General features: G+C 53.9%; 1 protein-coding gene across 13 annotated transcripts in view; it reads right to left on the minus strand.

Annotated features, from left to right (window-relative positions):
• Positions 1–23,090, minus strand: part of TNS1 (tensin 1) — a 211,352-nt gene that overhangs the window by 129,560 nt on the left and 58,702 nt on the right. Inside the window, exon 1 of one of the 13 annotated variants that reach the window (XM_054477285.2) lies at positions 14,154–14,343. The exons of the other annotated variants lie outside the window; for them this stretch is intronic. The gene's annotated coding sequence lies outside the window, so the exon portion shown is untranslated. Of the gene's footprint in view, positions 1–14,153; positions 14,344–23,090 lie in introns of those variants that run through there. 13 annotated transcript variants of the gene reach the window in all.

The raw sequence follows: 23,090 nt of genomic DNA on the forward strand, positions 1-23,090 counted from the left end.
AGTGTCTGTCTTCCTTCATTCTTTCCCCTCCCTTCCACCAAGCCTAGGCAATTCCTCCTCCTAAATACCTCTCTGAGCCACATACACCCCTTCTCAGGTCCTATTAATCATAGAGATGACTGCAACAGCCTACAACACTGGTCTCCCTGCCCCTCGCCTTGTCCCCTCCACCCCATTCTCCATTTGGCAGCCAGGGAGCTATTTCTAAAATGCACATCCAGCAGTGTCACTGCCTAAAGTTCTTGCATAGCTCCCAGCTCACGGGAGAAAGTCCAAATGTCCTAATATGGCCGTCAGGCCCTTCGGGACCTGGCTATGACTCCCTCTCCACTCCCATTTCTCACCTCTCCACCTCAAAGCCCTTGCTCTGGCCAGAGAAAACTACGTTCAGGTCTGCTTTCATTCAATACGGCGCACTCTGAGCTAGGGGCTATCAGTCCATTTTACACATGAGGAAATGAGGCACTAAGAGGTTGCATTCTCAGCCTAAGGTCATACAACCAGTAAATAATGGAAATTGAACCAAGTTCTGCCGTGGCTGTGTCCGAAGCCTCAGCTCTGCCCAGGACCACACCACCTTTCCCAGTCTGGGGTCACAGAAAGTTTCATGGAGAACATGGCCTTTGAGGTGGGTAGGGAGGAGAGATGCCAGGGGTCAAAGAACACAAAGAAACCAGTTGGCTGTGCCCAGGGCACACAGGGCCAAACGGAGAAAGGCGGTCAGAGAGGCAACTCATGCCACACTGCACATGACCTGGAGGGCCAGGATGAGGCCAATGTCCAGGGCCCTGGAGTGGCCTCATGCCCCCAGAGCCAGTGAGAAGCCATAGGTGAGGTGTAGGGCTGGAGCCCGAGAGTCCAGCCTGGAAGAGGCTCTGAGCTGGGCAGGGAGCAGAGGACAGAGGTTAAAGAGGGGATCCCAGGAACATAAGAAGATGGAGGGGCAGGAAAGTGGGGCAGTCGGAGCTGCTGAGGCACGCGGCCGGAGGACTAGGGGGAAGCCAGCCACCATGCTAGAAGAGGAGGTATGAACAGGCAATATGGAATGCAGCCTTCAGAGTTGCCTTCTCCAGCAACCCAAAAAGCAGGAAAACCCCACCCCTTCTCCCTGGCCTATTCTGAAACAGGGAGGCTGGGGGACAGGGCCGGCGGCACAGAGAACAGAGCTTCTAGGAAGTTCCTAGAAGAGCTGCCCAAGGAAAGGGCTGTGGTCTGTGGTCACGGTTCTAGTGGAACTCGTGTGAAAGGAGGTGACAGGCATGGGGAGCGAGACCACGTGTTCATTCAACAATGCCCACTGAGTGCCCCTCCATGCCAGGTTCCCAGCTGTGGAGACAGATGAATGAGGATGGCCCCGCCCAGGAGGGAAACTTGTGGCCCGGTGGGGGAGACAGGCATATAAACAGAGAATTATAAAACAGGCCCAGTAATGCTATAATGGAGGTATGAAGAGGGCTAGGATTTCACTGGGATTCAAGTCCATCTATTTTTCCACCCAGAGGGAGGCTGCCCACCCCACCCCCTCACTTTCCACCAAGGGTTTCTGTTTCTAGATGGAAATTTGAAGGGACAAAAGTCTTTGACCTCAGCTGTGCTAGAGCAGTAAGGCAGGAAGGGTGCATGGGAAAAAAATCTAAGAGCAGTGGGAAAACCCAAAGAGCCAAAGGTCTCAGGCAGCACTGAGGACCATGCCAACCACCACGGGGACGTGTGAGGGTAGGCTGCGGGGGGCTAAGCCAGGCCCAAAATAGAGAATTCTGGGGCTGGGGCCACACTCAAATCCACACAGACATCAGAGACCCACACAGACATCAGCCGCTGTCTTCTGAAGCGAGGCCATCGTCTGTTTGCCAGCCAGGACAAGGGCGTAGAGACCTCTCCGCTTTCAACACCTGTAGAGTTACTTGCAAACCACAGGTGTTCACCTCCCTGTTTCCTAATTTCAAGGATGCTATTGATTGTATGTAGCATCATCAACTGAATAACAGTTTTTGAGGAGGGGAAAGGCTACTTGAATTGTACACATCGATCCTGAGGTGCATTCCATTTTCGGAAACGTTAAAATGTTTTTTAATAAAAGACATCTCAGATTTGAAGAAGTGCCTTACATTTTTGACTCTTCGGGTTCCCTATGCTGCCTGTATCACTGTCCTATGTGGTGGACAACCAGGAAATCCTTTCTGATGTCTACCTATGTCTCCTTTTAAGAATTTAAGGCGGGCCAAAAGGAGGAACAGGGTGGAAAGCAACCCAACCACATATTATTTAGGAAAAAAATCCCACATCCTCAAAGCTGATCTATGGCCTTATGTTCCCTGGACATCCCCAGAGGTCATTTTTTCTCATCGCCTGACTCCAGACAGCTTTGCACTAAACCCAAACCTGGCACCTGGGAGCAGATTCAGCTCTATGAGATCGTAACTCCTTCTGTTTGCGGGTTCCCATTTCCAGATTCCTGAACACACTAAGAGGCCATGAGTTTCCAACTACAGGGTAAGAGGAGGGACAGAAAAAAACCGGGACTGGGAGTCAGGCATGGGCTCAAATGCCAGTTTTGCTACAGACCAGCTATTGAGACCTTATTTAACTTCCCTGAGTCTCAGTTTGCCCCTCTGTAAAATGGGGGTGAGATCATCTTTGCAGAGTGGCTGGAAGTATTCAATAAAGTTGACTTAGGTGCCATCAGTAAAATTGTCTGGAATATAGAATATGCTTAGGAGATGTTAGTTCCCTCTATGTTAGCCTGGAGGTGATTAATGGCATTTTCCACACCTCAGCATCCTCATTTACAGACCAGTAAATTCTATGCACTGGGCTCAGTTCTAAGCATCTTATGCGTCTCAAAGCACTTAATCCTCACCTCACCCCTGTGAAGCAGGCCCTATTCCTATCCCCATTTTACAGAAGAAGAAACTGAGAAACAATAGAGGGAGAGCAAGGAGCTGATTTTTAAGATCCCATCTATTGTCAAAGTCAAAGAAAGCGTGGGACACTGTACAATGTGAGACCTTTCCATCAAAAAAATCCACCGTTTTTCCTGAGCTCTGAATTCTTCCATGCATAAGCTTCAGTTATCTGAAAATTCACTCGTGGAAAACTCCTGGCCCCTAGATGGCAGCGACAGGAGGCAGTGCAATTATTCTGCACAATTAGCGCGCATCGGGGGCTGGTGTTCTGGAACCCCATCTGCTCTGATGGACGAGGCTGCACCAGGAGCCCCAGAAAGCAGAAAGTCCCGAGGGCAGGACAGCCCGGCTCTCTGTTGCTCCTTGAAATCCATCTGGGGCCGAGTGGCAGGAAGCCCCCTCTCACTTCCAATTATCAGGCAGCAGAGGCTTGACACGTGGCCAGCACTGAAGGCCAGAGTAGGCCTGGCTGTCACCAGCATTGTTTGGCTCCACTTGACGCATATCCACCCTTCGTAATGCTTCCTTGCTCCCAGGCAGACCTCAGAGATGCACGTATCTGAAACCAGGTCTGGAGGGGAAGGAGGAGGGCAAATGGAGGGGCGGAAGAAGACCTGGCTCTCTGACTCGGAAAACACTGAGAGATTTTAAACGGACAGAAGACAAAGCTGGCATCAGCTAAAGACCCGGTGACCCAAACACTGCAGCCCTGCATACACACAGCTCAAAACAGCCCAAGGCACACACAGCGCACACGCCTGACCACTGCCGGACCCAGATGCAAAGTCACCCCCTGGTGCTTGGGCCCCACCCCAACCAGAGCCACGCAAACAGAAACACATCAGCACTGCCAACACATCCACTGGCAGGGGCACTCTGCATGGCCCCAAGCACAGCCGATTCCAGGAAGCCAGAAGGGGAAAGGAGCCCATGTGTACAGACTGGGGCAGGGGGAGCATGAGCCTGCAGAGATGGGGGGTACAAGAGCAGCCCAGGGCCCCTGAAGCACACCCAGACCTCCCAGCTCCTTTCAAAGTGCCCATTGCAGCCTGGGCAAGCAGCAAATTCCCCTCACACTTGCCTGTCCCATCTGAGCCCCGCCCATCCTTCTGGAAGAGCAGGTGAAGGGATAAGGCACACGGGCAGAAGCTGGGTGGGAGGTGTCAGAAATGGAAGAGCAGGTGCACAAACAACAGGGTAGAGTAGATAGGAGGATATGCAGCCTGAACATTATGGGGTGGAAGCACAGGGAGCTGGAATTTTAGGGATAGAGGTGGTGAGGAAGGGCAAAACAGAGTTTAGGGCTTGGGACAACCATATTATTTGAACACATACAAAGAAGATGTACTTCATACAGGTTATCCCATTTAATCCTTCCAACAAGAGATTAAACAAGCAGTAGCCTCTTTTCACATATGAGGCTACTGAACCTTACAGCGGAGAAATGTGTCGGCCAAGGTCACACAGCGACGAGTGGTCAAGCTGGGACTCAAACCCGGGACAGCCAGACTGTAAATTCTACACTCCTTGAGGCAAGCCAAGTTGCCTGGATGCTTGGAAGACAAGACAGAGCAGTGATGGAGCTGAGGGGGTGTGAAGGTATAGGTGATGGGAGGGGCTGATCTGGAGAAGCACAGAGAGGCAGAGGGGATGAGGTGTGGCACCCTGCTGGCCAGGACCCCCAGCTCCTAAGGAGGACAGGGAGGGAGGAGGTCAGGCTGCTGTGATTCAGTGGCTGGGCCTCCGGGGAGAATTTCCGGAGCCCCAGACAGCTCTGTGCAGTCTAGGAGCCACCTACCCAGTGGAGACACTGAGCCATTACTCACAACTGTTACTCACTTTGCCTCTGCACCCCCATCCCCAGCACATCACTTCCTCCCACTCTGTTCCCTTTGGGTGGCCAAGGCAGGCAGCAGATCTTCCCCAGTCCCCTCCCTTGCTTCATTGGCTCCAATCCTGCCAAGCGTATCCCCACCTGAGTCACTGGGACAGAGACGGGAGATTCTGGCCAGCCCAACCCTGACAGCTGTTGCCCTCTGCTCTGTTCCAAGAAATCAAGCTGCCTGGAGGAGTGGTCACTGGGCAAAGAACGTTCCAATTCCAGTGCTGGAAGGACCTCCCCAGCATTTCAGATGGCATCCCAGCAGATGCCTGAAGAGCCAACAGGATCCCACCTCCACGCTGGACAGCTCTGCCAAAGGCCTCAAGACTAGGAGCCTCTCTGTTCAGAAAGATCCGTGCACTTGCAGAATTTCAGCACTGCTGAAAAGAGAGAACGCCCCTAACTCGAAATTCTCATTTCACAATTGAGGAAACCAAAGCCCAAGAAGTAGAAGCAATTTGCCTAAAGTCACACAGTGCCAAGAGGGACCAGCAGGCCACCTGACACCCCTGCCACGGGTCCTTCCGCGGCACTACACAGACCTCTCTCTCTGCCCCAAGTCAGAGCAGGCCCCTGAAGTTGACTCTCTCACCCTCCTGTTACAAAGCAGTGCTGAAGACAGGAGATCTGAAGGCAAGGTGAGGAGGGGGAGGAAGGAGTTGCAGCCAGACAGTGGTTACTGGGGAGGAATCACTTTCCAGCAGTGAAGGGGCACTGGACTCCAGGCCACCTACTCAGAACAGTCTGCCCAGGAGGCAGGGAGATGGACTGCAGGCCCTCCAGAGGCTCTGGAGCTCAAGGGCCAGGCCCTCTGGCAGGAGATGATGGGAGGAATTCTTAGGGTCCCAGCTGGGAGCTTGGGAGAGTCATGGCCTCCTCTCCAATCACCTCTCCTCCCCCAGCCCCCACCCCTCACCCTGGCTCGCCTCTGCTCTCCCAGGGCTCCAGCCTGGAATCCAGGCCTGACCACTGCCTCCACTCCCACGCTTGGCCCAGCTCAGCCAGCCACAGCAGAGGCAGCCACATGTGTGGTGATGGAGGCAGTTCGTGAGCCACCGAATTCCTTCTAAGCCTCCAGAGGAGCCTCATCTGTCTCTTGTGCTCTCCCCTCCCACTCTGGGCAGTTGCACTCATCCCAGCCAACAAACCCCTGCTGCCAGCCCCACTCTCTCCCACTGTACCAATAATAGTAATAACAATAACAAAAACAGCAATAACAATCACCAAGGTTTATGCAGAACAGCCTGCGTGCCAGACCGGCTCTATTTGTTTCCTGCATTTTACAGGTGAGCAAAGGGAAGCACTGGCAGGTCAGGTAAGTTGTTCACGGTCATATAGCCTGCAAGAGGTGGGGTCAGGATTCACATGCAGACCATGTGGGTGGGGTCAGGATTCACACGCAGACCATGTAGCTGCAGAATCTGTGAAGTTGACCCCCACATCACACTGCCTCATGACAGGTCATCGCTCTAAGAAATAAATGCTGCTGAAATTCCCTCTTCTTCATCAACACACAGTCCCTGACCACCTGCGACATGCCAGGCACCTGGCCTTTGAGACACTCAACATTCCATCTAGCTCTGGACAGGCAGCCGCTCTCTGCACTCACCAGGCCACGTAGAGCCAGGCTGGGCATGGCTGCCTCCGAGCAAACAGGCTCCTCCACACTGACCAGGGAACACTGCTGTTCATTCATTCATTCATTCATTCAACAAACAGTGAGGGGCTACTGTGTTCCAGGTCAGATGGTAAAGGAGGCCCCCAAAAGGATCCTCTCGGTGCCTTAAAAATATAAGCTGCCTACAGTCTACCCTCACTCCTGCCTGCTGCAGTTCATCCATCCCAGGGCTGCGTGTGAAGACTTGCCAAGGATGGCTCTCTCTTGGCCTGAAAGATCTCCCAGGAAGGAGATTTCAGGGCCTCCTTGGCCTCCCAATCCAGGAGGGGAGGACGGTATGCTGGAAAGAAGCCCAGAGGGATCAGGGAGATGAAGTGACTTGGGAGAGGATTTTCCAGCCCCAGGGCTGAGGAATTTGAACATAGGATTCCAGGAACCCAGGCCCTGGCTTGAGGCCTGTCCCTAGGACTCCCCTGCCCAGTACAGCCGTCACAGTGGCCCAAATGCCCTTCCTAAATCACAGTCTCATCATGTCTTCCCTGTACTAAAATCCCCTGCCACTCCCCTCTTTAACCTGGCTCAGAATATCCCCCCGGCTTGAGCCCCAAGCAATACTTTCAGGCTCTCCCCAAAGCCATCCTTTCCCACACATGCCATTTTAAGCCTCCATATACTGTGGGTTTGCTCCATGCCAGGCACTGGGCTGAGAACTTTACAAATAGCATCTCATTTCATATCCATGCTAGCACTACAAGGTTGGAAATACGAACCCCATTTTACAGATGCAGACACTAAGGCTCAGACCCATGTAGCAGAGCTGGGAGGGAGACCCACGCTTGTTATTTCTCCTTACCTGCATGCCACTGGGCCTCTGCACATGCCTTCCCCTGTGCCTGAAGAAGTCTTTGCCCCTTTTCCTCCCTGCAAAACTCCTTCCCAAACTTCAAAATCCATCTCAAACGGTACCTCTTCTCCAAAGCTTCCTCTGCTCTGCCAGCTCACGTGAGCTGCCTCCTGCTTGACGTTCCCGCTGCATTTTGCAGCAACACTCTCTGTCTACTCCCCTAGTCCCTCCACTAGATCATGTCTCCCGGTCTTTCCAGCCTCATACCCAGCACCTTGACTGGCATAGGGTGGATGCCCTCAAAGGCTTTTAAAGTGAACAATCCAGCGGCCCCGTGTGCCCAGCTGGACCCAGCTGCTGCCGCACAGCGTCCACAGTGGGTCCACAGGCACCGCCCCGGACCCAAGGAGCCGACCCCTGGGGCTGGCCCATCTCTGCCACCCCCAAATCATAGCCCGAACCCCAGCTCATGTCCCTGGGTGGAGGCTTCTCCCCATGCCAGCCCCCCTTCCCGGCTTGGCGGCCCCTCTCGCTCAACCAGCTCTGCCATTTCTGGGAGTCTCAGCCGGTGATTAGGGCCCTAATCAGCAGGACTTCCTGCCAGTGACTGCCAGAGGTGGGGGCGGGGCGGGGAGGGAAGCAAGGTCAATCCAAGGTGAAGTTCCACAGCGTTGGGACTGGGGGACGCCCAGCGGAGGCCCCGGGGAGATGGACTCACAGACTCCCCACCCCTGCACCTTTCAGGCCTTCATTTACAGTTGAAGGCACTGAGGCCCAGCGAGAGAAGGGACTCAGGTGGGACTCCTCCAGAGGCTAGGGACAGAGCCAGGCCTAGACGCAGATCTGCTCACTTGAGGAGCACTGCTCTCCCACCCAGATGGACCCAGGGTGGAGCCCCTCTCTTCCGCTTCCCCTGAAGCCCTCTTCCCCACCCCTACCCCCTAACCCAGCACCAAGCCCAGGACTGAACACAAAAACTGCTCCAATACAGGGTGGCTGGAGACCAGCTGATTGTCCAGGTCTGGTCAAGGTCAAGGGGCAAAGGTGAGGCCCACCTCTACATGAGCAATGGCCTAGAAATTGGGCAGAGGTGAGCAGGGGCCAAGGAAGGGAAGCAAGAAAGGGCCAGGCTGAGCTCAGGAATGCTCCCCAGCTATCATCATCATCAACCCAAGCCCATTCTTTCTCCAAAAAAAAGCTTAATGCCTTTTGCAGCTGCAACTGGGCGGGCCAGGGGTCCGGAAATGGAGTTCACCCCCGACCCAGAGCAACCCCAGCCTCCCTGGGTGGGAACCGGGTTGGGTGGAGAATACTGCTTGGCAGGCCTTGAGGGCTGACCTCTGCTAATGAGGAATGTCAGGGGCACCAGAAAGCAGGAGACCCCAGAGAGGGCAGAGGCCTGGGATGGAGAGGGATCGTGGCCAGGAGCCCTACCCTTGCACGGGTTCAAAGCTCTCAGCTTATATGGCATGCAGGAAGAGTGGACATGGTTCTCCCCTACCCGCTACCAACAAGGGACTGAATTAAAGCTGCAACAAGAGGAATGCCAGTTAGATTTTGGGGGGACCTAGAGGGCATAAGACACAATAATTTGAAGCAGTTATTTGGGGATCCTACTTTAAAATGCAGATGCCACCTCTATGGGTGTAGCCCATGGTCCAGGGCAGGCTTCCTGGAGGCCAGGCGAGGTCCTTGCTCAGCCTGGGAGTCTCCGATTCTGTGACTCTCATCAAGGCATGGGATGGGATCCAAGAAGGGGAGCTCAGGCTGGTTTATAATAATGCATCTTGTTTACAGTGATGGCAACTTTCTCAGAGTCCTCTGTAAACACAGATCTGCATGGGCTCCCTGAACAGACAAGAGCTCCGGAGGGCCCCTCAGCTCCCTGCCTGCCCTCTAATTGCAGAGAGAGACAGAGTGAGGGAAGAGAAGATTTCTTCCCTGGGATCTGATGCTAGGACCTCTTAAGGGAAAATGACACCAGCATCTTCTCCACTCTCTGGTCCCATAATTCTCTTCATCTTAGAGATGGAACAACAAGACAAGAAAGAGAGAACTCCATCACCACCACCACCAATAATAATAATAATAATAATAACTAACCTTCATTGAGCACCTGCTATGTGCCAGACACCACCCAAACTGCTTTAAATAAATTAACTCGTTTGATCCTCACAACCATACCTTGAAGCAGATATTATCCCATTTGATAGTGAGGAAACTGAGGCTCACAGAGGTTCAGTCACTTGCTGAGACCACACAGCTGGTAAACCGGGTCATCATGAGTTGATCCCCAGCAATCTGGCACCAGACTCACATTCTCTGCCTCAAGACAGACCTCTCAGTCCAAGTCTAACAAATCCTCACCAGGCCCCATCAAAACCCTCACCCCTCTGCCCTCCATTAATCAGTCATCCGTGTTGAGCAGCACTCTGCCAAGCACAGCAAGGATCACCAGAGAGGCCAGAGGTGCAGGCCTGCCCTCAAGGAGCTTGTAATCCATCCAGAAGTCAGGTGAGCAAATGGGCAACTTGCAAGGATCACAGAACCCTGTGGGGTCCCGTCTTCTCTGCGGGAGAAGATGAAGGTCTAGGAAGGTCCCTGGGGGAAATGGACCCAGGTCTGGGGCCCCATAGTGGCCAAAGGGCCAGAATTCCCCCCAGCCATTCCTGTGACCCCTCACCCCCATCAGCTCCCCAGGCCCCCACCCTGCTGGTCCAGTCTCTCCTGTCTCCCACACCCAGCGCTGAGCTACAGGCTTCCAGGCCTAAAAAGGCAGGGACTGCAGAGCCCAGACTAGCCCTGGAGGAGGTAGCGCCAAGGACTGGCTCAGGCCCACCCACCACCCCTCCCACATGGGCTCCAGCTCCACAGAGACAAGCCTCTCCCCTCAAGGGAAGGCAAGGTGGGGCAAGCAGGAAGACGGCCAAGGCCACCAACCTGGGTAGAGGCTGCACTGGAGCTCTCTAGCGTCCAGCAACCTCCCGGACGGGAAAGCGCTCCAGACCATTGGAGGGAAGGAAAGAGGGAAGGGCCGGTGTGACCTTGCATAATGGAAGTGTCACCAGGGGATGTGGGCACAGCCTGCCAGGCTGGCCACCCTGCCACCCCCACCTCCTTGTCCCAGCTCACTTATGCCCACACCTCTGCATGCCTAATAGCCCTAGAAAGCGAAGAGCCATCTGGCCAGGGAGCTATTGAGCCAGGGGCCATTGGTGGATAGTAATGGGGACAAAGTCTAGGCCAGTCCTCCCAAACCCCAGTCTCCAAAACCCACCCTCTTCCTCCATCCACTTCTGATTTGCTTTATTTGGAGGCTGGTAACTGGGAGGGCTTTCCTGCCTATCTCCTCTGCCCCCCACCTCCAAACATATCCCTCAACTGGGCCTCAGTTTCCTGGGGTCAAAGAGGCTTTTGGCTCCAGAACTGAGCCAAGAAACCAGAGGCACTGGTAGCTGAGAGCCTTTGCCTGTCACCCTCGCTCCCGCCCTGGTGCCCCAGGCTCACGGCACACTCAGGTCTCCCAATCCTTCCCTGCACGTCCCTTCCACCATCACTGAGTCTCTTTCAAACCCCAGGAAAGAGTGTCGTCATTTAGCAACTTCATGTAGTCCCTGACTGGAGAAGAGGATTGGAGTTAGACATCGGAAAGGACCTCCCTCTCAGATGAAACCAAGACTGTGAGGGGGCTCCCCTGGTCGGAGGCGGTGGTTGAGTTGGGTGATCTCAATCTCCTACTGTGTCACCCTCTCTGGTCAGGAGAAAAGGAGGCACAGGCATCCACAGAGGGGCTGTGGAGGAGGCTGGCTGGTGTAGGAAGGATGGAGTCCAGGGTGGGTTCCAAGCCCACCCGGAAGCACTCACGGGCACTTCCCTCATGGGAAGCCCAAACCTGTTTGGTTTGGGGAAAGCTTTGGCCCCAGCCCTCTCTGGTTCTCCTCTCACTGCCCACCTCAGGAAAAGCAGGTTTGGAAAGGCCTGTGAGAGGTGACTGCTCCTCCCCTACTCACCCTCCTGAGAGGCCCTTGAGAGCAACTGCCTTGCCTTGCACCCCTCACCCCATGCCAGTTACGCAAGCCACTTGACGCTGCCCGGACAACCCTGCATTATTTACAAATGTGGAAACTGAGGCTCATATGAGACCCATGCCTGAGTTTTTCTGCATCTCAGATCTTGGCACTGCCCTCGGTCTACCATCTCCAGGCTGGCTAGGGAGGCCTGTTTTGGGGAGGCCAAACTGGGCAGGGGTTCAAGATGCCCAACATCCCAGCACCCACCCCCGGTCCTTGCACACTGGCCCCAGAGCCCCTCAACAGGGAACATGGGCTGTAACTGCAGGGGCTGGGGGTGAAGCCTGTGGTGCTTGCTGTCCCCTCAACCCCACACTGTCACGCAGCCCACCACAGGCAAGGGGCAGAGAGGGCCAGGAGGAATAGGAAGAACCTCAGAACCTTTGCAGGAAGCAGCTGGGGGCGGACCTGGTAGGCAGTTGAGCCACGGGTGTGAGGGAGGTGCATAGTGCCAGGGCAGAGCGTCGGGCTCTTGGTTCCTTACACATTGGCAGGAAGGAGGGGGCCCCTGCGAGTGGTCTGTGCCCACGCCCTAGGCCAGAGGACACAGCTTCCTGATCCCCCATTCTGGTGTCAGAGAACTCCCTGACTCCAAGTATCCCAGGCCCTCAGCATCCCAAGAGACCATCCAGGTCATCGCCTCTAACCACATCTCAGCCCAGGAATCCTTCCAAGCCCTTGTTCAGCCTCTGTCTAAACTCCCCCCAGTACAAGATGCTCTCCACCTTACAAGACAGCCCATCCTCCTGCTGACCCACCAGGGTCCTTAGGAAGCTCTTCCTTCACCTGAGCTGAGATTCCACCTCTAAGGCTCCTCTTCCTTAGACCAAACAAAAGTCATTTCTGGCCCCCCTTGACTCCTGCTCCTATCTGGGTAGAAACAGGAGCCTGAGGGTCCCCAAACTCCAAGGCTTCAGCCACAACCCATCGGAGGCCAGAAGTTGGTCCACAAAACAACAACATCTTCTCTGAACCCATAAGCATCCCACCCCAGCCCCGCTCTACCTGGCTACCAGGTTCTCTGTGCTTATACTTCCTGGACACCGCCACCTCCCTTGGAAATTCTTCACTGGGGCTTTGTGGGAAGTGAAGTGTGAAGAAGCATGGGATGAGGGATGGGGAAGCAGAGCTAGAAGGGCTCAAGGCCAGGCGCCTGGAAGCAGAGGGTCCCAGGTTGCCTCCTCCACCGCCAAGAACCCTCAGCTCCTGGTTACAGTGCTGGCTCCCAGCCCTGGTAGTCAGCCGGACTGGCCGAGACCCTCCCCAGCCTGGTCCAGCCCACTCCTCTCCGACTCCCTGCCCTCCATGGGCAGCAGAGTCCAAGCCAATCCCAAGTTGGGTCTGCAGCGCTGATCCCATTCGGGGCTCTGCCACCCACCTCTCCATCTCAATCCACATCCTCCCTCGCTCCCTCCCACAACCCTGGGCCAGAGGTGTCAGGCAGGGGGTACCCCATCTGTAGCAAGTACTGAGGTCCAGGGAGAGCTGGAGTCAGGCATACAGGAGTGGCCACCAGCTGGCAGGGGCAGGTGCAACTTGAGGTCACATCTGAGCCACCATGGTGTCCACCCACCTCAGGCAGCTTCAGGAAGGGAAGAGAGGGTGCTCCCCCTACACCTTCCCCACTGCTGCCACATTGAAGAGGCAGCTAGGACTTCCAGAAGAGAAGCCCTTGTCCCCAAAGACCCTGGCACCCTAGTTTCCAGATCCCCCTCCTATTCTCACCCCCACAACCGCCTGCCTGCCTGCCTGCCCTCCTCCTCCAGCTCCTCCCCACCCAGCACCCATCCTATCCCCTAACCCCATCCCCTCCCCAGCAGGGAGCCCAGCCTGGGAGCACAGCAGGCTTCTCCGGGTCCCCCCATCACCCCCACCCAGTTTCCTCTTCTAGAACAGTGGCCAGCCTAAAACATCTGGGCAGGCAGTCCTGGCCCAAGTCCTGGATTGGGGGTTGGGGGACAGACACTGAGGTCAGCTCCGTATGGATTCTCCAGCCTAGGAACGGGTGGCAGGCAGGGCATCAGAGTCAGAGGAAAGGAGGGGTGGGGGGAGAGGGAGGAGCAGGGGGAAGGCAGCTGCCCCTGTCTGTTCATTAACCACCTGGATTAGCCATTTCTACCAAGAGGGGTGAGGAAGGAGCAAGGGCTAGTGGTTGGAGAGGGCAGAGGGGGCACTCCTGCCAGTCTGTGCCTATAGGCAAGGGAGCAGGGCTCACACTGAGGAGTGGAGATGGGAAAAGTGCTTTGAACCCTAACCTTGCCAGGCCTGCCAGCCCCTCCCTGCAGCCAAGGTCAGACCTCAGGGAGCTAAGTGAGCCCCTAGGAGAAGAAAGGTGCCCTCACAGCAGCTCAAGTGAGTGGCAGGGAAAGAGATGAAGAAGAAAAAATACTCATGCCCCTGCAATGGGCAGGCAAGTAGCAGAAGAGACCCCCAGGCTTCCCCCTCCCTTGGTCCCTGTGTCCCTCCCTACTCCTCCAGCTGGCCTCAGTCCCAAGCAGCCACTGACACCAGCAACTTCCCCAGCAAACAAAACTCCTTCTGACTGGTTGCTCTCTCAGAGCAGGGACAAGCCGCACCCCAGACATCCCTGCCAGAACCACAGAAACATCTGAAGACAGGGGACTGACAAGGTTGGCCTCTGAACAGCTTGCCTGACCCAGAGACATGGGACCAGGCAGGCTGACCTCACCTTCTCCTAATCTGATCTGTGGTCTTGACAGCATCAGTATCAACAGCCCGGCAGCCCTGGCCAGCTCCATTTCCCTCTACACACAAATATACACGCACACTCACACACACGTACACCATCACACACGCATACTCATTCACTCACCTTTCCTGCAGAGGAGCCACTAAGTCAGGTGGGTGTCTGGGCCAAGGGACTCCCAGGTCAGGGGCGGTGGCCAGTGGCGGAGGCAGCGGCTGTGGCTGGCAAGAAGCTGGTTTCCCAGAAGAAGGCAGCAAGTGAGCCTGTGTCCAGGCAGGGAGCGGGGTGCAAGGAGCAGAGCTGGTCCCAGGGCCACTGCTGGGAGCAACTGAGCAGAGGGCTCTGCTAGTCGGGTTCCCTCCCAGGCCAGCCCAGGGGGCGGGCCAACAGCGCACCGCCTCCTTCCTGGAGTCAGCCAGCAGTGGGCCCCCTCCGCCAGCCATGGCCTCCTTTAACCCCTGCAATGCTCTGCTGGCTGCACTGTAGCCGGCTCTGGCCAGCCATGTCAGGGCACAGACACCTGGGGCAGGAGATCACCAGGGAATGTGGCTGCCCCTCCTTCAGCCACTGGCCCAGCAGCATCCCTGGGGACAGGATGGGCAGGGCCAGAGGGCTTGGGGGACAGGGGTGGGGAAGCGGACAGGGAGGGGTCAAGACTCCATAGAAAAGACACAGGTGCAGGGAAATGGCCAAAGGGCTTCTGGGTGGAGAAGAATGTTTGCTGAGATGGTGATGATGATAATAATAATAATATAGCAACTCTCAGCTTTTCTACAGCACTCTGCTCTCCGCTGTTTCCAACTCATTTTGTGACTGGAGGCCAGGAATCTCACTTCTGAACCTGCTTTTTTCTTAGCTGTCAAATGTGAGATAGTAATCTCTGCTGTTTTCTCTGGGCTGAGTTAGGACATTTGTGACTGTACATTCAAAAGTCATTTAAGCTGAACTCCAGTTAATGAAATACATGCTTCAACTCTCTTTGAAATGGATCAAAAAATAAGATAGATTGGCGGAAATGTGATAGAGCAAATATATCAAAGTGTTCATTGTAGGAGTTCACCATATAATCATTTCAACTTGTACATGCACGAAGTTTTCCATGATAAAAATAATGGGGGAAGTGATGTGAAAAGTTTAGAGCACCATATGAATAATAAAAGTGAAGAAGCAGATAGGATTATTTAGAAAGGCAGGGGAAAAGTTATTTGCTACACACCTATCAGATGCTGGGCACTAAAGACTATTAACTCTCACTTAGTCTTCTAATCACCCAGTTATTATAGCTGAAGATCGTGACCTCAGAGCACAGAGGTGACTTGTGGAAGTCCAAGCAGGACTGTGCAAAGGACCTCACACCTGAACCTGGCTGGCTCCAGAGCCAAGCCCCACACCACTCAGACATCCAGAGGTTGAAATGCCCTTCCTTCTCTTCCACATCTGGGCCAGTGGCCTGCACCTCCGAGCCTCAGTTTCCCCTGTGACACAAAGGTCTTTAAGAACTTTTCCAGTCCTAACACACTCTAATTTTATTAATTCAGCCAAACCCTTCCCCAGGCTTCAGTTTTCCCCAGAAGTACAATGACAGGGGAGTCTCTGAGAGGGGATACAATTTTGGAGCATATGAGGCCAGAGCCACAGGGAGATGGCCAGTACTTTGGAGGGCTGGCTCGCCCCCAATCAGAGACAATGAAACCCTTGGGGATGGGGGAGAGAAGGACAGCTTCTCGGGACCTTATATGGGGAGGGTAGAGATAGAAGCATCGCTCCACTCATCCTCTGCCTCCTGAGCAAGATTTCATCCTCTCCTAGCTAGAAAGAGGGTCTGGGTTCTGAATCCCAAATTCCAGCATCCAGAACCCACCAGCCTCAACAGCAGCCTCAATCTGTGAGAGTGTGGATGCTGTCCACAAATGACAAGGATGGTGAAAGCAGATGGACTATGGGGACACTTGGCCTAGTCCTCCCTAGCCGTCGGCCCAGCCTCAAACCAAGTCTCCCACTCACTGGCCCCAACTCTAGGGCAAAGGTGACCCCAATAATATTATCCTCCTTAACCCCTACCCGCCACCCCCACTGCAGACTAAGGGCCCCTCTGGGGCTTGGGTCAGCTCTGCTTAGATGAGGGAAGTTAGAAGATCCTGGGTCAGTTTCAGCTCTCTAGAGGTGGATGTGGGGATTGTCCTATAAAATTAGAACCCCTCCCACTAGCAGGTACCAGGAACAGCAGAATGCTCCATCTTCCCCTTCTCTTCCTTCCAACCCACATCCATATTATCCCAACTGACATCAAAGGGTCCCAGCTCCCCACTGCCTGCTACTTCCAGTCCAAGCTCCGCAGTGGAACATCCCAGCCTTTCCAACCTTCTCTCCTTCCATCCTCCAATTTTGATGGTCAGGCCTTTCTCATACACCATTCCTTCTCCTCCCTATCAGCATTCAGGGCTCAATTCAGAAGCCATCCTCCCTGGATCCTTCTCCAGACTCACCACTTGGTGGGCACTGTCCCCTCCTCTGAGCACCTGGGGCTTCTGCAGCTCACTAACGCCCTGACATGCAGTGGGTCAGGTGCACTTCTATGGCTCCCATTTTTGGAATGATAAGGGATTTGTTCATTCTTTCCCTTCCCCTTTCCTCATTTGTTCAGTGCCCAGCACAAGGTTGACACATAGTAGAGTCTCAATAAGTGTGGAATGAATAAATGAATGATGAAGAGATGGATGGATGGATAATCAGTTCATGATTGAATCAAAGGGCATTTTAAAATGCTTAATACAGCACTAGGCTGTACCAAAGATACTCATACGAAGACTTTTATATTTGAAGCTATATAATAGCAGGCAGAAACACAGGCTTTGCTAGGACCCAGGACATCCCAGACACATCCCACAAAGGTCTGTGACAGATTGGGCAGGGAGGGGGAGCAACCTGGAAGACCCCTCCTCCAGCCACTCTCAGGAGACTTTGGAGGTTACACTATCCATCCTCTACCCCATCATCACCCCTCTTTCCAGCCTGCCTGCTCCAGCACCTGGGTATAGAACTATAAACCCAGCAAGTCCCTTGAAACCTTAAGAAAGGAAGTCAACAAGCTAGAGGATTTCACAGAAAAAGAGCAGCCTTCCTCCTTAATTCTAAGAGCTGTCCCGCAGCCCATCATCTACCCTCAGCTCTCCCCAGTGTCAGTTCCACCATCTCTCTCTCTCTCTCTCTCTCTCACACACACACACACACACACACATAGACGCACATTCTCTCTCTCACACACACAAACACACAGTGAAAACTGCTTTCTGAACAAGTCTGCTCAGCCCCCTGGCTCCCTCCTCCCAACTCTTCCTTCCAAGCCCCTGAGGACCAGGGTTCCCAGGGTCTCCACCTCCCATCCCCAACCTCCTCCCCTCCTCCTTAAGCCAACCCATACTCCTGTCCTTGTCCCTACCTCCCTCCCTCCCATCCCAATGCAGGATTGCACATCTGGTTCCAGTTGTGGTTGGTCCCTTCAGGGGTAGGCCTGGGGGTTTCTCATAAAACTGAATAATACCAGCCTTGGAGCCCGATGGAACTTGGGGGAGGGAGGGCAGGAGACTGAAGGGGTGGGGGAACAAGAAAAGAAGACAGGGAGAAAAGAGGTGAGGAGACACAGAACTGAGAAAGGAGACGGCAGTGCCTGGCATCGAGCAGGCGCCCAGTGGATGCCTGTGAGCTGCAGACAGAGGCTGCAGAAACAGATGTCAGGAGAGCCAGGAGTAGAGAGAATGGGACAAAGAGGGTGTCAGAAACGGAGACCCAGAAGGAGGAAAGAGATGGAGCTGGGGGTGGCGGGACAGAGCCTGGAGCAACAGACAGGCCATTGAGGAGAGCAGGGAGCAATGAATTGTGTGTGTCAGGGCCAGGTGCTGAGTTAGGCACTTCCACTGGAAGAGAAGGGACTTGACAGAAAGGGGACAAAGGACACAGAGAAGCAGAGAAGAAAGGCGAGGAGAAAGTCAAGAGAAAGATGGGGCAAGGTCCAAGCTGCGTGAATCCAGTTTTCCCTGGCCTCTCAGCCCCAGCCCCACCCAGGGCCCCTCAGTGGCCAGGACAGGAAGGGGAGTTCAACCCAGAGATGCCTTCATTTCTTCCTTCATTTCACTTTAATCAACATTTAAGCTCCTGCCCCACGCCAAGCTTTTCCCATGTGCACTCCACACAGATGCGCATGAAAACATGGAAGTGGCTATGATTCTCACCTCAGTCTTAGAGATGGGCTCAGAGCAGTGAAGTTAAGCAAAAGCACAAAGCGACTAATGAAAGAGAATTTGAATGCACCTCTTCCAACTCAAGCCCATGTCACCACGTAACACAACTAGGAATTCCAGGTCCCAGCACTACCTCCGGAGGGCACCATATCACCCGACTCCCATGCTCAAGGAGCCAGACTCAGGTTCTTACAGCACTAAGGAGAAGTCCCCCTGAGCTGGGCTAAAAGCTGACAAGATTCCCAGCAGGGAGGGGTCCGTTCCCCAAATCTTCCTGTGATGGGTGGGAAGTGTTAGTCTCTAGGGCAATTACTGGAGCCGCCTCCTCTAGCACCCTGAGTCCTTACTCTCTTCTTCCCCCTCCATCACAGAGAAGGCAGGGCCACATGTCCAAGTCCCAAGGGGAGAGGCCACTGGGGCACTGCTCTGCTTCCTTCCCAAGATGTCCTGGGGCAGAGGCTATTCTGGGCCTCTGAATCCTGCTAGGCCCAACACACCCCATAGGGAGCCAGGCCCCAGTGGCCACTCTAGGCATGGAATGTCTATGCATTTGAGCTGTACCTTCCCTCTTCTGACCATGCCCTCCCCCCTACAGCTAGAGGTGAGTTTGGGCTGTCTCCCAGGGTGCTTCCATCTCAGGATCACCCCCTAGTGGGGCCCCCTCACTAGGGCTCACTCCAGAGATGACCCCAGAAGCCACATTCACGCTGCTGCCCTGAAGCCCCCCATCCTTGCCCTTCCTTCCTAATGTCAGGTCTTCTTCTATGTATCATCCTTAAAACTCAGGCCAGAAGGAGGCAGCAGTAGGGGCACGCCCTGCTCACCACTGTGTCCTCTATGACATCTCATTGGCATGCATTTGCATCCTCTCTCAAAGTGCAGAAATGTGCACAGCACCAGGCCCTTTGCTGCACACCCCCACCTCAGGAAGGAGAAGTGCTGGGCTTTCCACATTCCAGCTTCCTACTCAGATTTGTACCATAGTCTCAGGGCAGAGGATGGAAAGGGAAGGAGAGTCAGGGGAAAATGGCCCACCGACAGCTTATCCCCAAGGCACACACTGGCAGCCCCTCCCTCCTCTCATCCTGCCTGTTTCTAGCCAGAAGAGCACTTGGGTCCAGTACCAAGAGCCTCAGACTGGGAGTCAAGGCCTCAGGTTCCAGCCCGACTCAGCCTCCAACGCCCTTGGTGACCAGAGGAAAGTCTCGGTCCCTCTTGGCTTCAATCTCCTCATCTGATGGCCTTAAGGTCTCTTGGAGATGCCCAGAAACATGTTTCTAGGCAGACGTTGGTCCTTGGCAGAAAGTACTGCACACAAACCCCTGTCTCCCCTGAGAAGCACAATTTTAAAGCAGGAAGGGACCCTGGGGCTCTAGCTGCCTCCAGGGCAGGGTTTCCCTTTGGTCTATCCCTGCAAAGACCACTGGCATCAGCCTGGATTCCTTCAGGGAGCCCTCCTTCCCATAGCATCACACCTACCATCCCAAACCCATTATTTTGAGGCTTCTGGACTGGATAATTGGGGAATCCCCAGGCCTAGACTATCTGTATCTCAGGAAGGTGTTGGCAGGATCCCTGAAGAAATTCCTGGAGACAAGAGAGAAAGCTGAGTAGATTCCTAGCCAGCAAGCAAAGGGGTGTTGATGAATAGATCAATGTCAACTTCCTGACTTGACAAAGGGCTCCGTCCTCTGCCCTGGCTTGTTCAACATACTTATCAGTAACTTAGGTTACAACTTAGAAGGGAGGCTTACCAAGCACACCAAGGAACAAAAACAAAAAAAGAAAAAGAAAAAAGCACCAGGAAAAGCTAAGATGCTAAAGTGAACTGAAATGCAAAGCTGACTTTATAAATGAGCCAGAATTAGCAAGGGAACATTTTTCTTGGGGTAATGTCCAAAACAAGGGTTCCAAAGCCATAAAAAACCTGAACCAATAATAGTTCATACAGCAAAAGGTCTAAAATTTATTGAAAACAGAAATTCAGTTTAGCTAACAGTAGGATATGCTTGCCCCAAAAGGCACAGGCACTTTTGGTTGTATTAATGGAGGTACAGCATCTAGACCAAAGGAGATAAGAATTCTACTCTACTCCACCAGACACCATCAGAAATGTCAGTTTCTTTTCTGTACCCTATAAGCCAAAAAGCATCCAGAGGAGGACAGCAGTAGACAGTAAATATTTGTTGAATAAAAACCACAAGGAAAGGTTAAAGAAACCGAGCCCAATTATTATTTCAGATAATAAAAAACACAGCAAGCACCATCAGCACCTTGAAAAAATTGTCTTGGGAAAGTGAACCATGACAAGTGCCACTGCCCATGTGCACCTCCACTGTCTCGCTGCCCCTTCATCTGTGAACTCCTTGAAGCCTAGGGCCATTTCGCATTCATCTCTGAATGGCCAAGAGGCAGAAACTACCAGGAGCAGCTGCTAGGAATAGGATAACATCCTGACAAGGCCAGGCCTGTGGGCCCTGGTCAGTGGGGAGTGTGCTGGCCACACCCCGAGAGTTGACCTTTAGCCAAGCTGGCTCCTGGGCTGGGGGAGGTGAGGAGGCCTGGCTGGTGGCAGAACACTTGGCTCACATGTGCTGTCCCAGGCAGGCCCTGGTGCTGGCCAGTTGGCTTCCCACTCTCTAGGCCTCCCCTCCTGCCACCATCTAGTAGCCCTATGGAGACCGATCCTAGCCAGGCATCCTCGCCCAAAGCCCAGAGCTGTCCACTGGCCCAGGTCCAAGTCTGGTTCCTCTCTCTCTTCTTCTCTTCCTTCTTCTGTTCCCCTCCCTCCTCTGCTGTCACCTGCATGGCCCTCTTCCTCCTCTGCACTCTTCTGCGCAGCACCTTCCTTCCCCTCCCCTGCTTTAGTTTACCCCTCGGCTCACATTTCTTCTCCCCAAGCCCATCCTCCAGGGCTCTGCTCATGGCCAATCTCCCTGCCCCGGGCTCCCAGGGAAAATCTCCCCGTTGCTGCACCCTCCTCCGCTCCCTAGAGTTTTTAGTGATGTAGCACTTTCAGGGTTGGAGAGAGCTGGAAACTTCCCTCCTGAGGACTTCAGATCCACCCCTATAGAAAATAATCATCACCTTGCTCCACTTTGAAATGAGGAGCTATCCCTCCAGGGGGAAGGGAATCACAGAAACCTGGCCCCATCCTACCAGGAGTGGAGAAGAGATCCCAGGCTTTGGAAGTGCACCGACCACATCTGAAGCTGTGTAACCTCAAGCAAGTTATTTCACTGCTCTGAGTACTGAGTGCAAGATCTGGCCTAGAGCAGCTCTCCATAAATGTTAGCTCCCCAGACATTCTCCTCCTTCAAAGAAGCCATCACCACCCCCATCCCAGAATTACGATTCATCTCTCTCTCATGTACCTCCCTGCTTAATAATGCTCAGATTTACTGAGTGTTTCCCAATTGACATACTGTTCCTAGAGCTTTGTGGGGATTAACTCATTCTAATCCTGCCAACACCCCATTGAGTATTGACCTTTATGAATCCCATTTTACAGAGGAGGAAACTGAAGTTCAGAGACATTAGCTATGCTTGCTACTCCTCTCCTCACTACAGCAGCTGCAGCAAGCCGGCAGGGCCTCAGGGCCTGGCTGGACCACATTCCAGCATATCAGGGCTCTCCTTGACCTGACAGGGGCTCACCAGCCCCTGCCTACACACCCCAGGCCCTCAGGGCTCACTCCCCATCCTCAAGGTGGCTCCCACCACTGGGGGAAACCTGCTTCCTGGAACCCTTGGTTTTGCTTCAGGGAACAAATCTCCCCAAAGCTTTATTCAACACACACACACACAGAGTCACGCAATCACAGGAAGTCTCCCATAGTGGTGGCTTCACAGGCTAGACGTCCCCAGGTTTTTCAGTTTCTGTACTCTTCCACATGCCAGGTGCTCAGTGGTTCTTTCTCTCATTCTGATCCTTTTCCAGTTGGCTCCGTCCCATCTGTCACTCACCCCTTCATTCCACAAGTACTTTCTAAGTGCCCGCAGTGGCCGAGGCTCTGTGAGGCCCTCCAGGCAGAACATGAACACAGCCAGATGGGCCCCTGCCCTCAAGGAGCACTTAGTCTAGGAGAGGGAGCCGCTGAAGGAACAAACACAAACACACAACACAAATCGTGCTGAGTGACCTGAAGGGAAAGAACAGGCGGCCGGAGGGAGAGACATTTAGATCCCAACAGCTGATGGGCACTTAACATGTGCCAAGCCCTGGTACAGCCCCAGTGCCTGCATTCACTCATTCCCTCTTCTCCCCATACCTGAGAGTAGATGTTATTCTAACCCTACTTTGTACAGTTGAGAGAGCTCAGACGCAAGAGGTGAAGCCACTTGTCCAAAGTCAATGATAATGAGACAGCAAATAAGCAGGGGTGATAGGACTTGATTCCCAAGTTTGTACTCTTAACCACTATGTCATATTGCCTCTAAGAGGCTCAGAGAGGGTTCATTAAGGCCCACTTCCCAAACCGGTGACTCTCCCATGCCACACACACACACACACACAAACACACACACACACACACACACAAAAGCCAGCAGCAGCCTGCCAAGTGCAGAAGTCAGCAGGCCCAGCCTGGTGAGGACCTGGACACCACACTGTGATTTTATCCACATACCCAAATGCAGCACTGGCTTCACCAAGATGGCGGTCCCCAACCTCCAGACTTTCAGCTTGTTCTCCCACTCAGATGGCGTGGACACTTGACCTTTACCCTGGTAGGCTTCAAGGTGGCTGGAGGGACTGGCTAAAACAACGTGAATGGGGCTGATGACGACCCCTTCCCAGCAGGGCTTGCTTGAGAAATGGTTCCTG

The sequence above is a fragment of the Pongo pygmaeus genome, chromosome 11 (genome assembly GCF_028885625.2).
Source record: "Pongo pygmaeus isolate AG05252 chromosome 11, NHGRI_mPonPyg2-v2.0_pri, whole genome shotgun sequence".
NCBI classification, from domain to species: Eukaryota; Metazoa; Chordata; class Mammalia; order Primates; family Hominidae; genus Pongo; species Pongo pygmaeus.